General features: G+C 43.1%; 1 long non-coding RNA gene across 2 annotated transcripts in view; it reads right to left on the bottom strand.

Moving 5' to 3' along the window:
- Positions 1 to 17,622, bottom strand: part of LOC133246128 (uncharacterized) — a 56,746-nt gene extending 39,124 nt beyond the window's left edge. The window contains exons 1-3 of one of the 2 annotated variants that reach the window (XR_009735925.1): positions 17,325 to 17,622; positions 9,777 to 9,832; positions 8,503 to 8,606 (exon numbers count right to left, since the gene is read on the bottom strand). This is a non-coding gene — a long non-coding RNA (uncharacterized LOC133246128). Of the gene's footprint in view, positions 1 to 8,502; positions 8,607 to 9,776; positions 9,833 to 12,604; positions 13,000 to 17,324 lie in introns of those variants that run through there. The other variant, XR_009735924.1, reaches the window with a different exon arrangement.
- Between the last annotated feature and the right edge of the window lie 1,571 nt (positions 17,623 to 19,193).

The following is a 19,193-nucleotide window of genomic DNA, read 5'->3' as shown; positions in this document are numbered from 1 at the left end:
GTAAAACAAATCATGCATTTTAGTCAGAAAAATGTACACTGTGTCTGTCTACCTGAGGCCCTTCTGTTCAAAAGCCTGAGAGTGGGCTTGTCTAGGACCTGCTGGGCAATTAAGGTCAGGATCAGCACAACATTGCCAAAACAACCTTTTCTTCCCCACTGGGTGAAAGTGTTGACTAAAGCCAGGGGGTGGGGTGGGGTGGGTGAGGCTGTCCGTAATGAGAAAGTTAGTAAAGTGAGCAGGAGTAGCCTGAGGGATGAGCCATGGCTCAAGAGACCTCATTAACACCTGGGGACTCAGGAGAACCATGGGTTTAGTGGGAAGAAGAGAGGGCTCCTGGTTTGAAATCCTTTTCTCATGAGCCATACATATTTCTCTCTAAGAGAGGACAGTCGTGCATGTCCTGTGTTGCCTTTGTCATTCCATCACTTTAACAAAAATGTACAACACCATTTACTCCGAAGACATGGAAACCCAGAGAAGTTAGACAAATTGTCCTAAGAAGAACAAGCTGTTGATGGCAGAGCCAAGTCTTAGAAACTGAGTCTTAGGACTCCTGATGCAAGGTTACCCCCAGCTCCATACTGCTGAGTGCTAAGTGCCTTGTGCTTTTAAGCCATTTTGCTGTAGGAGCTTAGCCTTTACACCAAGAAATGACCAGTGTATTTTGGTGGCTGGAGACAGGGAGGACAAAAGAACATATAATAAAGGTAATATTTCTTTTCTTAGTAGACTTCAGAGCTAGGCAGAAGGGACTGGGGAATAAATAACTTAAAAACTATGAGACATGGCGAAACCCACTTCCTCCTAATCTACGAAGCTAGCCTCTGTGACTAGACACAAGGCTTCCATCTGCCTTGTTTCCTCTGGGTAGTTTTCTCTACGATCCTTCCTGCTGAAGTAAAGATGCTTCTTACCCAGTCCGGTGGTACTTAATGCAAATATGTGAATTTGAAATAGTGTGGCCTGGAAGTAATAACAAAGTCTCAATTGGTTACTCAAGTATGAAAAAAAAAGCTATAAATTCCTCAAATTAAAAACAAATTCACACAATTTCAAAGCAGGGGGCCTGTATGAATTGCATCCTGCGTTCACATTCTCACCAGGCGACACTGTCACTTTAGCTGCTTAATGGAAATACCCTGCACGCTCAAGAATTTCTGCAAGGGGTTTTGATCCATTTTGCACTATTATTGTAATATTCATTGCTACTTAAACATTTAAAACTCTCTGTATCACATAACAGTATCATCAAAGATGTCACTGTCATATTGCTTGTGCAAGTGCTGGAAATCAGTAACTTTGTAATGAAAGGTACATAAAATGCTACTACATGAACCAAACGATCACTGAGATAGGCCAGGCAGTAAATTTAGTGAGTCTCCAAAGAAAAATACTAGAGAAGATACTGAGAAAAAGAAAACGAGGAAATATTAACAAACTAAGTGATAAATATATGTTGAGATAATAGTCCCTCCACCTTGCCCTCAACTATTGTTTTTCCTTTAGAAAAACTAATTATGAAAGTTTCATATCATATGAGATTTTTAGGAATGCATTCTTGACACGAATAAGGATACATTGTACCTAAGTGTCATGGGTTAAGCTGTGTACCCTGCAAAAAGTGTTGGTGTCCTATCCTCCAGGACCTGTGAATGTGACGTTACGTGGCAATGGGGTCTTTGCAGATGATCAAATTAAGATGAGGTCTTTAGGACGGTCCCTAACCCAGTATGACTGGTGTCCTTACAGGTGTCCTTATAAATGGGGAAATCTGGATGCACAGACATGTACAGAAGGAAGGTGATATGAAGACTCAGGTTGAATGCCATCTACAAGCCAAGGCGTACCTGAGGGTACACAAGCAGGGGGAGGGGCATGGGACAGGTTGTCCCTCACAGCCCTCAAAGGGCAACAAGCCTGCTGACATCTTGATTTCAGACTTTTGGCCTCCAGAACAGTGAGATAATAAATTTCTGTGGCTTGAGCCACTCAGTTTGTGACACTTTGTTATGGCAGCCCCAGCAAACTAATGCACTGACAGCTGTACTGCTCAGTCGTGTCCGACTCTCTGTGACCCCGGGACTACAGCCCACCAGGCTCCTCTGTCCATGGGATTCTCCAAGCAAGAATACTGGAGTGGGTTGCCATTTCCTCCTCCAGGGGATCTTCCCAACCCAGGGATCAACCCACATCTCCTGAGTCTCCTGCATTGGGAGGAGGATTCTTTACCACTAGCGCCACATGGGAAGCCCCAGTGCACTGACTGACCTTTGTTTAAAGAACTCATTTTTGCAGAGGGTACAAAGGTTCCTGGACTATAAAGAAAGCTGAGTGCCGAAGAATTGATGCTCTTGAACTGTGGTATTGGAGAAGACTCTTGAGAGTCCCTTGGACTACAAGGAGATCCAACCAGTCAATCCTAAAGGAAATGAGTCCTGAATATTCATTGGAAGGACTGATGCTGAACCTAGAACTCTAATACTATGGCCACCTGATGCAAACAACTGACCCATTAGAAAAGACTCTGAAGCTGGGAAAGATTGAAGGTGGAAGGAAGGGGGACAACAGAGGATGAGATGGTTGGATGGCATCAATGACTCAATGGAAATGTGAGTTTGAGTGAACTCCAGGAGTTGCTAATGGACATGGAGGCCTGGCGTGCTACAATCCATGGGGTCACAAAGAGTCAGACATGACTGAGTGACTGAACTGAACAAAGGTTCCCAGAGTTTGGGCCAATGGAGGACCCTGAGGAATTCCTATGTGTTAGGTTACAGTCCCGAAGGGGAAGCCTTTTCTTTCTCACCAGTCATTTACGTGTCAGTGTGACTAGTCCATCAGATACACTTCTTGAAGGTTGATTGACTTTACAGGGAAAGGAAGGCTCTTAATTGGGGTGAGGACATGTGAGGGGGAATTTGGAGCACTGCCCGGATGACCATGCATACCCCCTACATCTGACTCACACTTATAATAGAGCTGGAGTACATTGATGGAAACAATCAGGAAACTGAAGTTTTCCTAAGAAGGTCAGAGGCAGTATCAATGACCTGCATTTTGGTCAAGAGCCAGGTGTGTACAGGTACAGAAGAGCATGGCTAGATAGGGAGGAGAGGGCAGAGGTGGGCAGGTTGAAGGGAGGAGTTGAGGCTGAGGCAGTGAAGGGGGTGCAGCGGGCTGTATCACAGCCTGAAGTGTGGCACAGAGCTGGTACCCCAAGGGGGATGAGGCTGGAGGTGTTGGTGGACAAACACCAGGTCAGCAGGGATGCAAACAGAAACCCTTTTGTCTGTGCTTGGCCAAAGGTGAGTGGCAGTGTCAACCCAGGTAGAAGGGAGGGATAAAGACAGCCTGGGCTGTCCACACTGGGGAATTCTAGAGTCACGTGTCTAATTATTCCCAAAGCAAGATGGTTTCTTGGGATGATGCATATTTCTTATGCAGGTTGGTGATTTTGGAGATAAAATCAAGTGTCAGGCTGCTGTTATTTCTGAAGCAGAAGTGTCTAATGAGGACACTGTGCTCAGAATACAAAAGAGAGTTATCAAAGAGGCTGCTATACAGATGGATCTCCTGATCCAGGAACAGCTCAGACCCTTTCTAATCTAGTGGGCCCCAAGTTTTTGCTTCCATTTCTTCCATGGTCTTCATCTCTCCCTCAGCCATTATAGGAGCAAATATGGAGGCAAGCAGACATGTCGTGGGACAGAGGATTATGTATCTTTGGGAGAGGGTCCATAGGGTCGCTAAGAGTCAGATATGACTGAGCAACTTCACTTTCACTTTTCACTTTCATGCATTGGAGAAGGAAATGGCAACCCACTCCAGTGTTCTTGCCTGGAGAATCCCAGGGATGGGGGAGCCTGGTGGGCTGCCGTCTATGGGGTCGCATAGAGTCGGATACTACTGAAGTGACTTAGCAGCAGTAGGAGCAACAGCCATGACAGCAATCACAATAATAGTAGTGGAAATCATGGTAATGGACATTTCCTGAGAACTTTGCCAGTCCTGTGCCTGGCCCTGCACTAGGTATGTTGATTTTCACTGTCATCATGCAAGGAAACTCTTATTATTCCTTCCTCATAGACAAGAAGCCAGTGTTTCCCAGACATTATATAAATGTTCTATGTTGCACAGACGTTAAGTAATGGACTATAATAATATAAGATATTATAGTAACATATAGGAAATAGAATCTGTGGCCTGGCTTTTTGTCATCACAGGTGTAATCCTAAAGAGACATGAGCCATACTAGGCCCTTGCCACAAGCTGTGACGGGACTGGAGGGCAAAGCTCACAGGACAGCTGGCTCTATTTTTCCTACAGAGGTCTAATAAGTGGCTGTGGAATGAGATGAAAAGTAGAAGTAGACTGTGTAAATCTGGGGGACAAAAAAGGTAAGGCAATGGCAATTGCATCAGATGAAACTCACGCTCTGGTCCTCTTGTTCTTACTGTGACTTGCTGTTGCTGTAGGCTGAAGCTCTCAGGTCATCGTGATGAAATTTCAGAAATGGTCCCTTTGCCCATTGTGTAATACAAGTTAGAGAGGAACATTTCCTTATCAAACACTGTTTTAGGGATGTTGCTTGCATTTGAGTTCCTCTTTTGCTCCATTCCTCAGCTGCCAAATGCTGGCCGAGTTTCGGCAATACTGGCTTGGGCAGTCATTTGGGTGATAAAGGGGAGGGAGTCTATGTTCTCCAACACCTCCAGGAACATTCTGTGCAGCTAGAACTATGATGAATGATTAGGCTGGTAGTGAAGTTAGACTATAGAACTTGGCTGAGATCAAGGTGGGCCTGAAGCGTGGCCTACAAGAGGCCATCTGAAGAGCAAGATGATGCAGTTGAGTGGAGGCCCAGAGGAAACCAGGCGGGGGCTCCCTGCTTGAGCTGCAGCAACAGCCCTGTGTCAGGGAGAGAGTCTGAAGGGCGGGTGGCAGAAAGCAATGGCAAGGACCTGGGCCAATGCCCTCTGTGGAGAGCCATGAACTGCTTCTTCCTCTGGCCAGCCAGAGCCGCTCTGTAAACACTTGTACTGTAGGCTGCTGTGTTAGTTTCCTGAGGCTTTGTAAAAGTGATCTGAAACTTGGTGGCTTACAACAGACATTTACTTTCTCATGTTGATTTTCTGCGGGCCAGGCGAGAGTCCTCCCCTGCCTCGGCTAGCTGCTGGTGGCTGTCAGCCCTCCTTGGCCTCTTTGGCCTCAATCTCTCTAGCCTCTACCTCCGTGGGCACAGTCCCTTCTCCTCTTCATGTGTCATCTCTTCTGTCTCTTATGAGGACACCCATCACTGGATTTAGGACCCACCTGAGTAATCCAGAATGATCTCATCTCAAGATTTTTAAATTTTTTTGCAAAGACCCTTTTTTGAAATAAGGTAACATTTGCAGGTTCTGAGCTTGAAGAAATGGACAAGTCTTTTGGGGCCCACAATTCAATGCATCATAGATGCCAAAAGAGAGAACTATGAGGACTTATATCTATGTTGTTTAAAAATACATCAAAAAAAAAAAAAAAAACAAACTCCATGTCACATGTATTGCCTGGGCTTGAATTTGTGGGTGGCATTTAGTGGCCAAACTTCAGAATGTCTTTTAGCCAAAACTATGCTCCTGGGTGACCTGTAGGAGACTATTTTCTCTCTAGAGTCTCCCAATATAATCTACAGCTCCTCCTCTGCCTCTTCCCTTCATCCCATGGTGGGCACATTAGGATCAGTAACTATTAAGAATGGAAGGGTCTTCAGAGACCATAAAGAAGGTTGACCACTGAAGAACTGATGCTTTTGAACTGTGGTGTTGGAGAAGACTCTTGAGAGTCCCTTGGACTACAAGGAGATCAAACCAGTCAATCCTAAAGGAAATAAACCCTGAATATTCATTGGAAGGACTGATGCTGAAGTTGAAGCTCCAACCCTTTGGCCACCTGATTCGAAGAATGGACTCATTGGAAAAGACCCTGATGTTGGGAAAGAGTGAAGGCAGGAGAAGAAGAGGGCAACAGAGCATGAGACGGTTGAATGGCATCATCAACTCAATGGACATGAGTTTGTGCAAACTCCAGAAGACAGTGAAGGACAGGAAAGCCTGGCGTGCTGCAGTTTATGGGGTTGCAAAGGGTCAGACACAACTGAGCAACTGAACAACAACAATCAGAGACCATTCGAGTTCAAATGTTTAGCACAACTATAACCGGCTCTACCCTGGTTAGTTCAGAGCAGTCTCTCAGTCGTGTCCGACTCTTTGTGACCCCATGGAATGCAGCACACCAGCCTTTCCTGTTCCATCACCAACTTCCGGAGCTTGCTCAAACTTAGGTCCATCAAGTCGGTGATGCCATGCAACCATCTCATCCTCTGTTGTCCCCTTCTCCTCCTGCCTTCGATCTTTACCAGCATCAAGGTCTTTTCAAATGAGTCAGCTCTTCACATCAGGTGGCCAAAGTATTGGAGTTTCAGCTTCAGCATCAGTCCTTCCAGTGAATATTCAGGACTGATTTCCTTTAGGATGGACTGGTTGGATCTCCTTGCAGTACAAGGGACTCTCAAGAGTCTTCTCCAACACCACAGTTCAAAAGCATCAATTCTTCGGCGCTCAGCTTGTTTTATAGTCCAACTCTCACATCCATACATGACCACTGGAAAAACCATAGCCTTGACTAGACAGACCTTTGTCGGTAAAGCAATGATCATCTATTTATTATGACACTAGGTGGCGCTAGTGGTAAAGAAGCCACCTGTCAATGAAGTAAGAGATACCAGTTGGATTCCTGGGTCAGGAAGATCCTATGGAGGTGGGCATGGCACCCCATTCCAGTGTTCTTGCCTGGAGAATGGGGTCGCAAAGAGTTGGTTATGACTGAAGGACTAAGCACATCATGACACCAGCCCAGCTGGAGCCTCAGATTTCCCAGACCAGTCCTCAGCCACTGCCAAGGGTTAGAGTTAGCACGCGAAGGGAAACTTCTTTGCCATCCTTGATCTGAAACAAGCCTCATTCTCTGGATAAGGAAACTGAGACCCAGGGAGGAGGTGAGAACTGATAAAAGTGGTACTCTATGCAAGGGGTACTTCAACACTTCATTTCCTATCTTAAAAAAAAAAGATCAGATTAAAAATCCCTAGATTCTCCAGTTATGATTTTTTTTCATCTTCATAACACCTAGGTGTTGACCTGATTTTCTTTTTTTAATGGCTCCCTACTCCCCGCAGACACACGGAACCTGTCACCCTACCAATGTGACTTATAACATTTTGCACATCCATTCTGCTCTGCAGCTTTCAGGCCCCATCTGCTAACTCATATAAAACAAAATTTATATTAAATGGTATATTAGAAAAATCATCACGGCCTAAATTGAACATCATTTGTCAGGAAACAGCATATATGCCAATTTTGCTTTTGATTCTTGGCTTGGCCCATCTGAGTTCTAGGTGGGGAAGAGGACAGTGCCCCCTGTCCCCTGCAGTGTTGCCCCTGACAACTCCACTTCCTAGAGCAATTCTCATCTTGAGGCTGAGTGGCTGAGATGCTGACCTCCTTAGAAATTCAAATTAGCCTTTTTTAGACCTATTGTTAGAAAAGAACAGCCCTAAAACATCACATTCAACTCAGTTTCTCCTATAGTTCTTTGGACTGCTACGTCTGGGGAAAATTGGCAGCATCAGCTTGGGCAAGGGTTAAGAGAAAAGAAATGAAGCTGTAAGGTTAGAATCAATATTTAACTTGGTTTCTTTGCTTCTTAGGGACTTGTTCATTTGACACGTGGGATGAAGGAACATTGATGGGGGGTTTGAGGTAGAAGGGACTGCAGTTTTCAATGACTGAGGGGCCATGTACAACACTCCATATTAGGTGAATGATAAAAATCTAGGATAGCTGTTCTTCCACCCACTTGACAGAGCGGGAAACTAAAAGTGGGAAAGTTTGTTATTTGCCCAACATCAGTTAGCAGATGGCAAATGAAGTAATGGATTTCCAGTGTCTTCTTCTAATTAAGTAAGGTATACCAAGAGGAATCTAAGGGCTGTTTTCCATCTTGTATATGGCATTTCTCTAGAAGAAGAATCTAGGACTAAATGAAATGTGGCCAGTCCTTGAAAGGAGGAGTCAGGGAAGACTTCATTGCAGGTTGAGAGCTGAGATGTGGCACAGATATGAGAGGACAAATTATACGATGAAGTATATTCCCTTTATACATCCCAAACTGGAGTTTGTTGATTTCCTGAACACCTTCTTGAGCTCTTCTGATAATCTGAATTTCACTAATTTCACTGGCATTGTTTATTACATTTTGATTATATTTTGAGTGACTATTAGGGCTACCGTAGTAGGCGCTTGGCAATAGCTGAGATTAAATATCTCATTTAGTCCTCACAACAAGTTGCGGTGGATGGAGTAAGTATTGTCATTTCCAGTCTATAGATCAGGAAACTAATGCAGAAAGTTACATAGTTTTTCCCAAGTCCCAATCCTAGGGCAGAGTGGGATTTACCTCCAAGGTTATGACTCTCCAGTGTGTTCCAGGTAACATCCTCTGGTTTGAAGCTCCACTGAAGGCAGGAAGAGTGGCTTGATTTTGTTTGTTTCTAAGTTTTCCTTTAATTGGAGAAGAATGTATTATCAGTGAGTCCCTTTCTTTGTTCCTTGCTGCCTTTGTCCTTTTAATATCCACAGTCCTGACTCATTCCACTTTGATTTGGATTTCAACCAACTGAAATCTAATCCCTGACCCTCTTAGCTAAGACAGAGTATCAAATATTAACCCTCTAGGGAAAGCGTTTTAAAAAGAAGACTCTGAAAGGGCAAAAGGCCTTTAAGACTCAGATGCTCTACTAACAAAAACTGAAGCAGGCTGATGGGAAGATGCTTTTGAGAGGAAAGATCTCAGAGCTTGAGAACAGGTAGAGAAAAGGTGTGGCTCATGGCCCTGCAGCATTGACACAATTTGCGAGCTCATTAGAAATGCAGAATGTGGGGTCCACACTTTCACAGGATCCCCAGGTGATTTGGGAGGACGTCCACTACAGTTTGGCAAGCACTGGTCTAATCCATACTCTGACTTTGTCTGAACTCAGGCAATAGGCTAGGCTCAGAGCTAGAACTGAAAAGGTGAATTTGAACTGTCTTTTTCAGGTGATCAGGCAAGAGGGAACTTCAGGCAAAGACAGCAGAAAATCAGATGTAGGCCTACAGGAGCTGGCGGTTTGTCGGGAAACACAGCCGACTGATTCAAAACCGAATAAAGGGGCCAACCTCATCGTGTGGTGGATGAGTTAGCAAAAATCTACCCATCAAATCCAGTCCACAGTGTTTTAGCTTTAGATAAGCAATTTCTAGCTTTCCCTTCATGAGGGTAAATGTAAAATAGTCTAAAATTTGTATTAGCAGTTGGTGAGTTGGCCAGATCCCTTTTCCTCTCGGAGCCAGTGCATTCATTCCTCTCACAGCTCAGTTCATGAATTAACTATTTCCCCTGGAATTGAAATTGTAAGAGCTTCGCTGAGCAAAAAGCAATTTTGTTCCCCTCTGATTTTTTTCTAAGTGCAGGTTAGCTTGAAGCTCCATGCCACCCTGCTCTGCAGACATGCTCCAAGCTGACCTGTTCCTCGCTCCCCACAATGTCATCTCACAGATAAATCAGAACTTAAGAATCAGAAGAAAAACCAGCCTTAGAATTTGGCATTTTCTCTGCTTATCACACTGAGTTCTTGGCAAGTCTTTTAAACTTTAAGTGTTTAAAAATTTCCCTAATATAATATCATTTACCTTGCCATCTTCTCTGGGGGTGAAGGTTAATGAGATGATGCAGCTGCTTTGATCTCCTGGGGAGAAAAAGAAGCCTATAAATTTATCACAGACAATGACGAGAACAAGATTTTTAAAGAAAGGATAAATCATTAACACAATTACAAATCTTCATTAATCATGCTATCTCCAGGCTGGTCTTATTTACAAGTGTGGCCATCGAGGTTATTCTGATGAGCAAGGGCTTAGAGAAGGTTCTATCTCTAGCACAGAGGATCCTTTCCTTCTCCTACCGCACACTTTGTAATGTGTCCCCATTGCCTTCCGACATCCCAAAACTTCCATTTTTGTGTTTTGACCTTTGCTCACCTCTTCAAGCTCAATTTTTATCATTGCCTATCTCTCCTTTCACTGTAAGACTATTTTCTGTTCTTTAACACACCAGGCTCCCTCTTTCTCTCTCTCTCTCCCTTTAGGGTATTTTCTTATGACATTTACTATTCTCTTTGGTCAGAATACTGTTCTTCTCTCAGCTTCTCAACATCAGCACCTGGGCCAGTTCTCAGGGCCCCGTTGGGCTCAGCTGCCTCCTCAGGGAAGTCTCTCAGGATCTCCCAAGCTAGGGTGGAGAGGGTTGCACATGGTTCCCCTGCATCAGGGATTTAAACCCTTTCTAGTAATTCCCTGCTTATTCACCATTCTCTCTCTCTAGACTAGTGGCTCTCAGCTGTGGTGGCACATTTCGTGGGACACCTGGGGACATTTTGAAACTGCAGACATACAGATCACAGGCTAAGGAAATTACAAGCTCTTGGAGTAGGATTCAGGTATCGGCTCTCCTGGTGATTCCAGGGTACAAGTCAGTTTGAGAACAACTGTTACATTTACACTATATAGAGCTCAGATGCATCTGACTCTTTGCCATCTCATGGATTGTAGCCCACCAGGCTCCTCTGTCCATGGGATTCTCCAGGCAAGAACACTGGAATGGGTTGCCATTTCCTCCTCCATGAGATCTTCCTAATCCAGGGACTGAACTCGAGTCTCTTGTCTCCTGTGCTGGCAGGTGAGAACCACCTGAGAACCACCATACTAAGCTGTAAAATCCCAAGGGGTCACCACAATTACCATAATGTTTGGTATGTAATTGGCATGCAATAGAATTTGCTGAATGAAAGAATGAATGAGGTGTTTCAGTCTCAGCTTTGCAGATCCTAAACTTTGGCTCCTGGGTCACCACCAGAGGATGAGGTTGTTAGGTACTTGAGGTTCTAAGATTCATATTCAATGGAAACCAATTAACTTTATTTTCAGGAAATGCAACCAAATCAACCAGATACTTTTATCACCTTTCCTCTCCTGTTCCCAATCATGAGCTCCTTCTTTTCCCAGTATGAAAGTCTCCTCAGAAAATCAGATTAAGATTAGATAAGAAAAGGGAAGGAAGTTGAAGGTCTTACAGGATATTTTTATTTGGCTGTGATGCTGATAAACATCAACTTTCTACTATAGAAATCCCATGGATATGCTTGGTATTTGAGATAATTTGTCTGGAAGGGCTTTGAAACCATAAAAACAGTATTGTTATTAGTATTATGCATTTCACTTATTCCCATAACAAATATTTGGAGGGTCTTTATGATTGCACTAGATAATAGAAATATAAAATGGAAAAAGGGCTGTTGCTGCTCCTACGGGGAGAGCATGCTAAAGTGTCCTCAGAAAGGGTTGCTGGCACCCGGGGTGGTGAATCTGGGAACTCAGAGAAAGTGAGTGCTATCCAGCTCTGTCTTCTCCTGGAAGGTTAGTATTGTAAGGGGAGAAGCCATCCTGCTGGTGTGCAGTTCACCAAGGCCTCACACAGTAATTATATCCATTACTAAGATGAATAAATTATGGGCCATTTGGTAATTTGGATGCTTGAGTTCCAGGTACTAGAAAGCCAAATAGATTCATCTAAGTACAAAAAGATTTAGTTGAGGGATCAGGGTAGTTCAGAAAGTCAAAACCAACATCAGTAAAAAACCACAACATAAAAGCAGAGCCTTAGGAGTGCTGTGTCTAGGGCTTTTGTGAGGACATTTTTTTTTTTTTTTTAAATTATGAAAGCCTGCTAACACAATTACAGGAGACTTGGAAAATGAAGAGCAAATTTACATATAGTTCCACTATGTATTACCATTATTTTTAAGTAGGTAAGATTTTGAGTTGGAGTTTCAATATCATATTCTCAAAAATAATAGAACGAATATACAGAGAAGTAGAAGATTATAGCAGACCTGAAAAGCACTATGAACCAATTCAACATAATTAAGATGTATACAATTTTCATACAACAGTAGGATACAAATTCTATTTCAGTTCCCATAGGCTGTAAACTAGGAGACATTGGAATATATCCAGGGACACTAAACAAGGTGCAAAAATGGCATGGTGTAAAGGTATTGAAATCATACAGAGTCTGTTCTCTTATCACTATGAAATTATAATTATGTTAGAAATCAACATCAAAAGATATCTGAAAGTAGCCCGCATATTTTTAAGTGTAATATGACGCTTTCTTCTGAAGTCTTTTGAGACTAGGAACTTGGGCCCCCTTGGTGTCACCCACCTCTTCTTCTCTTGTTTGTAACAAGGTCCTTCTCTCCTCCTGCAGGGGTATTTGGACAGGCAGTGGGCCCAGAGGCAGCAGAGGGCTCTGGACTCAAATTTTCCCAGTCTTACCTCCAGAGTGGAAAGGGCTGTCTCTGCTAAGCTCAACACACACATTCCATGGGAAGGACTCCAATTTTCCAGGATGAAGATGTTAAAACCCCTGCCTAGTCACAGAGACAGAGTACAGGTGTTACCTGTATGAGGACCAGAGTGCAGGTCCTCAGATAAGGCTGATTATCTTCTCAGAACAGTACCATCTGCAGGCATGTGGTTATCAAAGGAGACTCCTGAGTCAATCAGATACAGAAACAGGATTCACAGGCTGAGGCTATTATTAATCTGTTATTGCAGATCTTTAGGAAAGGAACAAGGAGTTCTACTTGCCTCTCTGTAGGTGATTACAATTACAGTTGTCAGGGGGAGTGTGTAATTTACTTGGTTCTGTCTCCTCACAAGAAAAATTTGAAGTGACCGACGTTAAAGCCCTCGGTGCATCACAACTCTCAGTGTTACAGCTCCATGTTACAGCTCAGTTTTATTTAGAAAATAAAGGAAAATACATCCTCGAGGCGTGAGGGCATGCTGACCCAAAAGAGAGAGAGAGAGAGAGAGAGAGAGAGAGAGAGAGAGAGAGAGAGAGAGAGAGAGAGAGAGAGAGAGAGAGAGAGACTGCGCATGCGCACACGGAAGAGCGCCCCTCCCCCGCCCCCTCCAGCCTTTTGGCTCTTCTTTTTATATGTTTTTTCCTCCTCCCTGGGCCTGCCCTATGTAAATTGGGCTAGCCAGGACTGCTGTTTGTTCTACCTGAGGTCCTCACTCCCGTCCTTGGACCTTCCTTTGTTCTATTTTTCGCAGGCTTTTCCCTTCCTTGCCTTTTAGCCACTGCCATTCTGGACTCCTTTTTCCTATTCTACCTAAAACAATGAAGGAGAATGTAACTTTTGCAAACCCTAGACTCAAAGTCCATCTGCTTAGAAATTGTGCTGACTTACTTTAATGTTTCTACCAAAATTAAGGTGACATTTATTCCATAGTGTCCCAAATCTGGTAAGGTGAGTTATGATCATACCTTTGGGCCTGAATGAAATAGCAAAAGGGTGGAGATGATACCCCTGCCCTGGAAAGTCATTCCAGTATTGACAGAGTTCTGGTTGCTTTGAAGGCCATGACCCGCTGACTGGGGCTCCCTGCAGGTCTGCAGCTGAAGAAGCCCTTCTTTATCCAGGAGTGCAGGTGCTCTTTACCTATGACCTGTTACTTCATTTAATAAAGGATAGGAGAGTGATACTCTTGAACAAGTTTTTATTTCTTATTGTCCTGAAGCTTCCATTTTAATGCAAGCAAAAGACTCCAACACAATCTTGCTCATAACAAGGTGTTTGGCTGGCCTTAGACTGGAAATGTTTCCATGGTTCTTTCTGATGGTTCAACGATTCCAGAAGCAAGGCAGAGAGTGCACGTCACTCAAAGTGGAGGACTGATCTAGACCTCTGGGAAGAAACATCTTGTGGGAGCTGGGATATTGGAGGAAGAAATGACAGGGAAGGGATGATGTTCCTCAAGGGTTTCATAAGGCTGATGGATGGAAATTGGGATTGGCAAAAATGATATGAAAGCAGAGCTCACTGAATCCAGCTCATATGAAGCCAAATGGATTAGACAGAGTGGGGACAGTGCACAGAGAGCAGATTTTTACAGAACCAGGATAGATTCAGAACAGGTTCAGGATCCTGGCAGAGGAGGAACAAAGTAAGACCCCCAAAAGGAGTTGAAATTCAGGTCAAAAGAGTCTGAATAGAATTGAAGAGGCTGAATAGAGCTGCCAGTGGGAGGGCTGAGTCAAGAATACCAATGATAGTTGGGCATATCACCGGGCTGGGAAAAGGGGGTGGGGGTAGAAGGCTTTACATTCTCAATTGTCTGGTCCCAGGCTAGTAACCCAGGAAGATACAACGACAGGAGCATTCTTATAGCTCATTTTAAATAGGACTGCCTTTCTGCCGCACAGGCTTCACAGACAAAAGGTTCACATACAAATTGTTACTGAGCGTTTGCCACATTTTAAATAGGGTTCTTTGGTGAAGCCACAGTTCAGGGTAGCAACAATTTTTCTAATTGCTATTTAAACAAACACTGCATCTCTGTTTTTGCCCTCTGCTAGCATAATTGCTCTCAGGGGGCAAATGATTTTTTTTGCTTAAGCAAACGAATTAATATATCTGTGGTTCTATTGAGTGCAATGCTCCCTCCTACCACCCAGAGACACAGGGTTTGGAAGCAAGGGACAGAATATAGAGAACTGAGTGGTTCTGCATGAGAAATTGAGTTGAATTCAGAGTTTGCGAGGACAGAAAGAGGAAGGGGTGTGGGAGGAAAGGGAATCAGCTGAGCATGTGACATGAAGCTGGGCTTCAGGGAGAAGAGAAAAGCAGCAAAAACCCTTAACCTGGCCCCCCTGGTGGGGGGACTGGCCAGGGGACTTCTAGAAACAGCAGTGGCCATCCTTCAGTTGTCTTACTTTATTGAAAATATTACTTCAAGAGTAGGATGTTAAAGTGCATGACATTTTAAAACTGTAAAGGAAAACAGTGTTTATAAGTTTGATTTTAAAAAATTCCATTTTCATTCATGTCCTTTGATGCTCTGTAACGTAAGCCCCTCCTCCAACCATTGCCCTAGGATCTTTGGTTCAAGGCATCCCAGGTGGCACAGTGGTAAAGAATCTGGTCTGCCAATGCAGGAGATGCAGAAGATGCAGGAGACATGGGTTCGATGCTCTGATCAGGAAGAGCCCATGGAGAAGGAAATGGCAACCCACTCCAGTATTCTTGCCTGGAATGTTCCATGGACACTGGAATCTGGCAGGCTACAGTCCTTTGGGTTGCAAAGAGACAAGCAAAGAACGACTGAGCATGCATGCACGCACACCTTATGCAGGGGGTTTTGTGGGAATCAAGGAAGAAAGGGTCATATTCCATGTTTGGCCCATGTTGGGTGCAGAGAAGGGAGCATCAGCAAACGAGGAGAGAAGGATGAGAGGATCTGGCAGTGCAGGAAGTCAGAGCAAGTTAATGCCTAAGAGAAATGTGGGAGGCAGAGATTTCCCATCCATTGGGCAAGCGCCTTCATGCACTTTTTCTTGCTTTTTATTATTTTTGAAAGATATTTCAACAATGAAAAGTTTAAACATCCTGAAATGTTGAGAGAATAGCACTCTGACCTTCTTATGCCATACATAGAGTCAAGAATTACTGACAGCCACGATTGCTTTATTCATCTTTTCTATGTTGTCATTTAGTCGCTCAGTCCTGTTCAACTCTGTCACTCCATGGGCAGTAGCCTGCCAGGCTCCTCTGGTTCATGGGATTCTCCAGGCAAGAATACTGGAGTGGGTGGCCATTTCCTCCTCCAGGGATCTTCCTGACCCAGGGATTGAACCTGAGTCTCTCATATCTCCTGTACTGGCACTTTACCTTTGCTTTACCTTTCTTTTCCTCCTATTTCTAATTAAGTATATACATTTGCTGCGACATGTATATGTCACATATGTACATGGGGATGTGTAATGTACATGGGGGTGCAAAGGGAGTTTATTTGTGAGCAGTGGTGAAGCAACACAGAGGTGTCCTGGCAACACCATGCATGCTGCCAAATGCTACCACATTGCCTGGCCACACAGTGGATTTAATCCAGGGGTTTATTCCAGGCCCTTCTTTGCTGCAGATACTCTTTAAACCACATATTCTAAATGAAGCCTTGATAGGTGGGCAGCCACCTGGATGAAATTACTCATTTCAAAACTGAAAATAAGATGTGCTGTGGTGTCAACAGCAGAAGCAGAAGACTTTCTAAGTGAAGTTTTACATTCAGGCCAGGTCAGGTCTATTAAGCTTTTTGCCTCAAGCATTTGGCAGGGAAAATGTTTCAGTGTGAGCACAGGGAGGACAGTAATTTCACCAACTTGCCAGAGACCACAGTTCAGAGGTACGGAAGGTGCGTCACTTGACTGTCTCACCCCAGAGAACCCGCGATCTGCTTCTGGTTGGCAGGGCACTCACTTTGGTTTGTCATTATACACTCATCAGTGGGATTACATTTTCTTATGAGACCTCAAGCTCAAAGAAGAAGACAGAGACTCTGTCTAGCACAGTGCTTGGCACACAAAAGACTTTCCATAGTCAAAAGGAGGAAAATGGATATTTGCTCACTACATATTTATGAGTTCCTGTCAACTGAATGCTAAGTAGACAACAAATGTATCATTATCAAATGTAGCTAGAGAAGAACAATAATGTTTGAATAATTTGAATCTGTAAATTTTGTATCATGCTCTAATTAATCTTTCTCCTCTAAATTGATATTTTAAATAAATCCTTTTATTGGATTTTGAGTTTGTTTTTTGCGGTGCTTCAATAACAATCTTGCATGCAATTGAGATATGTATGTACAATAAAAGAATGGGACTGTGAGTTTTAATATTTTTCAAGACATTAAGCAGAGGTTGCCCTTTTAAAAAACAAAATATCTAATTATGAACAAACATCAATTTTCTCAATGGTAGCACAGTTAGTTTTTTGTTTTGTTTGTTTGTAGAAGGAAATGAAATGAGAAGGTAAAAGCATGAATTGACCAAGAATCACTCAGAAGCCAAAGGAAACTAAATGTAGGGAACAAAGGGTGTGATTCGAGCATGAAAAATTTCTTGAATCCACTGAATACATGCTGAACTAGAAATGGAAGAATAACATGAATAAAGCTTCATTGACAAAATATGAGTTATTGAGATAGATAGAAAAGGCAGGGTATGAGATCAAATACAATTCACTTGTGCTGAAAAACAATGTTAGTGGCCATGTTTCATACTATGTTTAATATAAAATAAGTCATTATTTGAAAAGAAGAAAGCAAGCTCACCTTATTACATCACATCAATAATTCATTTTCTGGAAGCTCATCATGGTTCTTTCCATAAAGGCCAGATAACACAGAGAAATCATCTTTTATGTCTGTTTCTGCCTTCCTGCCTAGAAGGGTTCATTTCATTATTCTGTTTTGGCTCAACCTATCAAAATTCTCAAGGAGTTTCAATGCAGATGAATCCAGGCACTCTACGTGTAGCCATCTAAAATAATTCAAGACAAAAAGAAAAAGTAAAATAAACAACCTGTTTCTATTAATGCTTCCACTCTCAACCTCATCCTCAGAGCAAGGTGCTTTTTATTTTAACAATCCAGATAATTAGCTCATTTTTTCACTTAGCTTTGACTTTACATAAATGGCTGTAGAGTATGAATGTTCTATTATTCTGTAATTTTTAGCATTTTCTACATGCCAGGTACTATTGAGGGTGATCCAAATTCCTAAATTCTTGGTCCTTTTAGCTCTAAAAAGGGAGCAGTAAGGCTTATTTCCTTGGAAATGAACAGAGATCATTCTGTCATTTTTGAGATTGCACCCAAGAATTGCATTTCAGACTCTTTTGTTGACTGTGATGGCCACTCCATTTCTTCTAAGGGATTCTTGCCCACAGTAGTAGATATAATGGTTATCTGAGTTAAATTTGCCCATTCCAGTCCACTTTAGTTCACTGATTTCTAAGATGTCGATGATCACTCTTGCCATCTCCTGCTTGACCACTTGCAATTTACCTTGAATTATGGACCTAACTTCCAGGTTCCAACACAATATTCTTTACAGCACCGGACTTTACATCCTGCACCAGTCACATCCACAACTGGGTGTTGTTTTTGCTGTGGCTCTGTCTCTACATTCTTTGCAGAGTTATTTCTGCACTCTTCTCCAGTAGCATATTGGACACCTACCGACCTGGGGAGTTAATCTTTTAGTGTCATATCTTTTTGCCTTTTCATATGTTCATGGAGTTCTCAAGGCAAGAATACAGAAGAGGTTTGCCATTCCCTTCTCCAGGGGACCACATTTTGTCAGAACTCTCCACCATGACCCGTCTGTCTTGGGTGGCCCTACAAGGCATGGCTCATAGTTTCATTGAGTTAGACAAGGCTGTGGTCCATGTGATCAGTTTGATTAGGTTTCTGTGATTGTGGTTTTCATTTTGTCTGCCCTCTGAAGGATAAGGATAAGAGGAGTATTAAAGCGTCCTGATGGGAGAGACTGACTATGAGGAAAACTGGGTCTTGTTCAGATGGATGGGGCCATGCTCAGTAAATCTTTAATCCAATTTTCTGTTGATGGGTGGGGCAGTGTTCCCTCCCTGTTGTTTGAGAGCAAACTATGGTGGAGGAAATTTTCATTCCAATCCCAAAGAAAGGCAATGCCAAAGAATGCTCAAACTACCACACAATTGCACTCATCTCCCATGCTAGCAAAGTAATGCTCAAAATTCTCCAAGGCAGGCTTCAATGGTACATGAACCATGAACTTCCAGATGTTCAAGCTGGATTTAGAAAAGGCAGAGCAACCAAAGATCAGATTACTAACATCCATTGGATCATCAAAATAGCAAGAGAGTTTCAGAAAAACATCTACTTCTGCTTTATCAACCGTACCAAAGCTTTTGACTGTGTGGATCACAACAGACTGTGGAAACTTCTTCAAGAGATGGGAATACCAGACCACCTGACCTGCCTCCTGAGAAATCTGTATGCAGGTCAAGAAGCAACAGTTAGAACTGGACAAATGGAACAACAGACTGGTTCCAAATTGGGAAAGGAGTACGTCAAGTCTGTCTATTGTCACCCTGCTTATTTAACTTATATGCAGAGTACATCATGAGAAACGCTGCTCATTTAACTTATATGCAGA

The sequence above is a fragment of the Bos javanicus genome, chromosome 4 (genome assembly GCF_032452875.1).
Source record: "Bos javanicus breed banteng chromosome 4, ARS-OSU_banteng_1.0, whole genome shotgun sequence".
NCBI classification, from domain to species: Eukaryota; Metazoa; Chordata; class Mammalia; order Artiodactyla; family Bovidae; genus Bos; species Bos javanicus.
This window is presented reverse-complemented; position numbering and strand designations above follow the sequence as displayed.